This window comes from Myotis davidii, unplaced genomic scaffold (genome assembly GCF_000327345.1).
Source record: "Myotis davidii unplaced genomic scaffold, ASM32734v1 scaffold77, whole genome shotgun sequence".
NCBI classification, from domain to species: Eukaryota; Metazoa; Chordata; class Mammalia; order Chiroptera; family Vespertilionidae; genus Myotis; species Myotis davidii.
The window spans coordinates 1,035,852-1,041,319 of NW_006289713.1; the positions used below are offsets into that span (position 1 = coordinate 1,035,852).

Consider the following 5,468-nt stretch of genomic DNA (forward strand, 5'->3'; position numbering starts at 1 on the left):
TGACCAGTGACAATGACCGCCTGCGCAAGCGGGTGGAACAACTGAGCCGCGAACTCGACACTCTGCGGGGCATCTTCCGCCAGCTGCCCGAGAGCTCCCTGGTCAAGGCCATGGGCAACTGCGCGTGAGGCGCGCCGCGGCGGGACCGCCCTGGGCCGACCCCCGGCTGGGACCCAGGGAGTATTTTCGTGGTCTCGGGATCTCAAGACTGCCCACGCCGCGCATGCCAGGACTAGGAGATTCCGATGCCGCCTGAAAGCCTGGACTGTCGCGCGTGCCCCTTGCCTTCTTCTGCGCGGGACACGGTGCGTCTAAGATAAAGGGTCAGGCAGTAGTTTCTCCCTGTAAGAGAGAAGTGCCCGGGGCCACGCCGGGAGCCTGGCAACTCTAGTATTAAGGAATAACCTTGTGCCTTGGAAATGCAAACTCACTGCTCTGATTCCTACCAAGTAGGGGGAGCAAATATGTGCCTTGTCATTTTATTTAGAGGGTTCCCTGCCTTGGTCCCAAGGCTGCAAGGCTGCAGCAGGCCCCCATGAGAGAGGAGGGGTGCAGGCTTCCGGCTGCAGGAAGGTTCAGGGAGCAGAGATCTTATAAGCCAGTCCCAGCTGCTCCTCAGCTCCTTGTCCTTGGAGAGGAGGAAACAGGGAATGTGGGCTTTGTGAACCTAAGGCTGTTCCCCTAGTTCTACATGAAGGTGGAGGGTCCCTAGTTCCTTGTCTCTAACCTCCCAGCCTACAACGGACTGGGCTTCCAGGGCAGAACTCCCTGAATGGGAGTCACCATGTGACCAGTGGGAGACCTCACCCCGAGTCAGACCAGAAAGCTAGGTGTGGATTAGCTATAAGGACATATGTACATGGGAGTGGTGGCCTGGTGGAAGAGGGGAGCCCACAGGTCTGGTCTGGGGGTTGGGAGAGGGGTGAAGGGACTCTGGGGCCATCAACCATGTCTGTACTGTATGTTGCCAGCGTTGCCATACAAACATGAAGCACAGTCGGCCCGGCCCGGAGGGACCCAAGTTATGAGAAGATTTCCAAATATTTTGCTTTATCAGCCGATATCAACATTTGTATCTGGCCTCTGTGTCCCAGTGGTGCCTTGTGCAATGTGAATGTGCATGTCTATGCTAAACCACCATTTTCTTTGGTTTTTGTTTTGTTTTGGTTTTGCTCAGATACTTGCCAAAATGAGACTCTTCGTCAGCAGCTGCAGGGAGGGTCTGCGGCTCTCTTTCCTTTTGGTTTTGGGATTGCTTTTGCTCCCGGAGGAACCAAAGAGGCAAGATGGGCTTCCCCTTTCCCCTCAGCTTTCCCGGGGGGGGGGGGGTGGCTGTGGACCTTGGTCCCCTCTGGCCCCAAGCTGCCCACAGGCTTGTCCCCCACAGAGGCCTGGCTCCGGGTCTGGAAGGGAGGCGGCCTCCAGCCAGCACACACAGATCGCTGGGCTTGGGAGCAGAGGACAGCTTGGTTCTCTTCTTTGGAGGAGAACGTAGAGTTTCATGCTAGATGTTTTATGTATTATATCTATAATATAAACATATCAAAGTAAATGTTGGTGTTTTTTTAAAACCAGAAAAAGCTACTTCCACGGTTTTCTGTGAGCCAGGTCACATTTGTGAATAATCACAGCGTATGTTCTGGCTGAGATCCCTTTGGGTTTTTTTTAAAACCAGAAAAGCTACTTCCACGGTTTTCTGTGAGCCAGGTCACATTTGTGAATAATCACAGTGTATGTTCTGGCTGAGATCCCGACTCCCATTCACTCTGTACCCATGCTGAGCCCCTCTGTACAGTAAAGGGGTGACTTCTCCCAACCAAGACAAATAAATGGCAGAAACAGGACAAGGCTCCAAGCTAAGCATGCCAAAGCCTGAAGAACATCTCCTGGTCGGAGACTGTTTTGGGGGGCAGGGGGCAGGGGGCTCATGGGACCTTGCTGTGGCCTCTCAAGGCCCTTTGGGAGAAGAGAAATTCGGAGAGGGAGCCCCCTGCCTGAAGTTGCCGCAGCCTCTTTGGAACTCGGGCAGGCCTTGTGCAGCAGCTTCAGGCTCCAGGGGCCCTTCGGCCACACTCACTTCCAAACACTCACAGTTCCAGCTCTGGAGCAGCCTCGCTCACACCTGCCTTTGCCACAGCAGGACCCTGGGTGGGCAGGGAGAGGCCTCAAGCTGTAGGACCCTCACCCCTTCCCCCTTGCTCTGGGCCGCGTGGCTGTAGCCTACTCCAGCAGGGCCCTGAAAGGCAGTCCTAAGACTGAGTACCCCTCCACCAGCCTTCCACACCTTCCCTGCCCAGCTCAGCCCACCCAGAAACAAAGGGCCCACGCAGGCCTGCAGTTGGGTGTCTGGCCCTTCCCCATGCACCACCAGCAAGGAACCAGCCCGACCTCCATGCTGCCCACTGTGTCCACCCTGCATCAAGCCCCCCACCTGGACAACTGCCCTAGGAGGACAGGCACCCCGACACCCTCTTAGCAGCAATGATAGCCACCAGGGAGGGTGCACCTCCGTGCCTGAAAGAGCAAGGCCTGAGAGGAAGCACCCCAGGAGGCTAGCAGGCTTTCAGAGTTGACTCTTTCTGAGGGCAAAAGGCAAAACACTTTTTACCTTCCGTTTCCCACCCTCCCCCAGAGTGTTCACTTGAGCAGCTGATAGTATATGCCATTGTGGGCTGCAACAGTTTCAAGAAATTACACATTCTTCTTAAACTCTGAAAGCTTTGGGTTTACCTGACTGCTTAACGAGGTGACCTACCCCCTTCCCGCTCCGCTTTCTGACTTGTGTCTTGCCGCCTCCTCACCCATGGCCGCCCTTGGCAGGGGAAAGGCCATGAGCCCATTGAGGAGGCGGTGGCCTGCCCTGCTGCCTGGGAACCAAGGAGGCAGAGCCCCACCGCCTGCCTAGAGGCCTGGGGCAGGCCACAGCTTGCTAGGCCCCAGCAAACCCTCTCTGAGTTCAGTGCTAATTCCAGTTTTTCTTGTTTGAGGGGGCCAAGCCTTGGCTTCCCCCTTTGCCCCCAGAACAGATCCCAGGATGAGTGGGGGAGGAGCACCCCTCCTCCCCTCACTCCTCCCCCTCCCCTCACACAGTCCCATCTCCAGGGATTTCCTCTTTCAAAGCTGTCAGCTCCTGAAAGGGCACCCGTCCTACTGCAGATCCTTAGGGCCAGGGCAGGCTTTGTTGGGGACAAGATGATCCAACCACAGCCAGCCCCAGGAAAGGAATTGCTAGAGCAGCCCGTGGGGGGCTGGGGGCAGCATGGGGGAACCTGCCTAGTTCATGCTCTGTGCCAGCCAGGGAGGCCCTTGGGGAGAGCCACTCTGCACCACCCACTGCTTCCTGCAACCTCCCCCCCCCCCACACACACACACACAGTTCCCCTCCTGACTTCAGCCGCATGAAGAACTACTCCAAGAGTCTGGCACCAAACACACCCCAAGTATTTATTGGATGCCAACTGTATACCAGGGCCTGTGCCTAGGACGAGGCACTCGGCTGAGAACAAGCAGACTGGGCTCCTACTCTTGAGGATCTCATAGCCTTGTGACATCCAGATGTGCTTTAAGGGCGATAAGTGTAATGGGGGGGAGGGGCTCAAAGTGTGAATAGAGGCACCAGGGAAGGCTTCCTGGAGGTAGCAGCTTTAACCCAATGCAGCCATGGACCCAGTGCCTCTGCCTTGCACTCTCCCATGAGAGTTAGCAGCGACCTCACCCCCTTGGTGGGCCACCAGAGCCTGGTGTCACTGAGAGCACTGGCCCGGGGAGCCAGCCTCCAGGGAAGGAGCAAGGGCAGAAGGGAGAAAGGGAGGCGCTCCTTTGCTGGCAGGTGCCTCCTGATGGTTTAGGTTGTCACGAATGTCGCCCTTATCTCTTGGATCTCCTGGGAATCTGTGAACATGGCATTGGGCCCTGACACCTGTGATGAGCCACTGGGACTGGTGCGGAGTATCTGCCCCTCCCAGGTCTCCCGCCCCCTCCTTCCCAGGCAGAAACCTGCCAGGCCTCCTCCAGGAGCAGCTGATTTCATGGGAGGGGTTGGGGCCGTGGGGAGAGGAAGAGGGAGGCCAGGCCTGGTGCAGGCCGAGAGGGGGCAGAAACCCCAACCTTGCTCAGCCAGAAGGCCTCCTTCCAGGCACCACAGGCCTCCCGCAGACACGAGCAGGGTCTGGACAGGGGGGATATTCCATCTGGTTCTTTCCTATGTTGATGGGTAGGGGTAGGCCTTTCCCTTATTTTCTATTTAAATTAAATTAAACCACCAGGACCTTTCAAAGATTTTCCTTGTCTCTTTAAAAGACTTGTACTATCTGCCATCTCTCAACCGCCCCCCTTCTTCCCTCCTCCATACCCCTCTCCATGGATGGAGCATTTGACGTAAGCAGAGACATAGCTCGCTGCATTGTGGTCAGCCCTGGGGCTGTGAGGCCATCCCAGGGTCTGCCTAGGTCTGTCCTCAACTGGGCTTTCCCCTGCAGCCCCTGGAAGGCCCTCTGTGCATCCTGGATCCTGGTCGCTGCAGACAGAGCCAAATAAATGTGGAACCCATTACTCAGGCAGCCACAGCCTTGGCCAGCCCCATTCTGGCACCCAAGAGCTTTGCTTTCCTTTACTTTGTTTTTATTTATTATTTTTCTAGCCTTCTAGCCCCACCCACTGGGAACAGGCCTCCCTGGGTGTTAGCTTCTACAGTGCCCTTTCTCTTCATTTGCTGTGCTCAAGCCGTACCTGAGAACAGCAGAAGATGGTATTGGGGACCCTGTGGGGTCTGTACCCTGAGGCTCCCATTAGATTTCAGACTGGTGGGCACTTGCAGCAAGACTAGCCGAGCTCTCTGAAGCCGGTATGATTGCTAGAGGAGCAGGGCACAGGGGTGCACACTGCCTGGCGGCCGTGAGGGGCCCAGAAGGGGCTCAGCCAAGACCACAGGAAGAGATTCTTTTGCTGTCCTGGGCCTTTTTCAAGGTGTAGAGCCGAGAAACCAGATTCTTCCGTAGGGAGGCCAGGCCTGGTGCAGGCCGAGAGGGCAGAAACCCCAACCTTGCTCAGCCAGAAGGCCTCCTTCCAGGCACCACAGGCCTCCCGCAGACACGAGCAGGGTCTGGACAGGGGGGATATTCCATCTGGTTCTTTCCTATGTTGATGGGTAGGGGTAGGCCTTTCCCTTATTTTCTATTTAAATTAAATTAAACCACCAGGACCTTTCAAAGATTTTCCTTGTCTCTTTAAAAGACTTGTACTATCTGCCATCTCTCAACCGCCCCCCTTCTTCCCTCCTCCATACCCCTCTCCATGGATGGAGCATTTGACGTAAGCAGAGACATAGGAAAGATACCAATTCACTATCAAAGCATCCTAGCCCCATCCCAGAACAATTAAAAAGCCAGATGGAATCTCTGGGAAATCGGCATTAATAACGCGAACAATCTGTGCAGGCCGGCAGGGACCCAGGAGCCTCAGGCGGGGGC

The 5,468-nt window shown here is 56.0% G+C and overlaps 1 long non-coding RNA gene across 1 annotated transcript in view; it reads left to right on the forward strand.

The window, feature by feature from the left end:
- Positions 1-6: 6 nt before the first annotated feature.
- Positions 7-5,468, forward strand: part of LOC107182852 — a 17,924-nt gene continuing 12,462 nt past the window's right edge. Inside the window, exon 1 of the long non-coding RNA XR_001513605.1 lies at positions 7-305. This is a non-coding gene — a long non-coding RNA (uncharacterized LOC107182852). The remainder of the gene's footprint in view (positions 306-5,468) is intronic.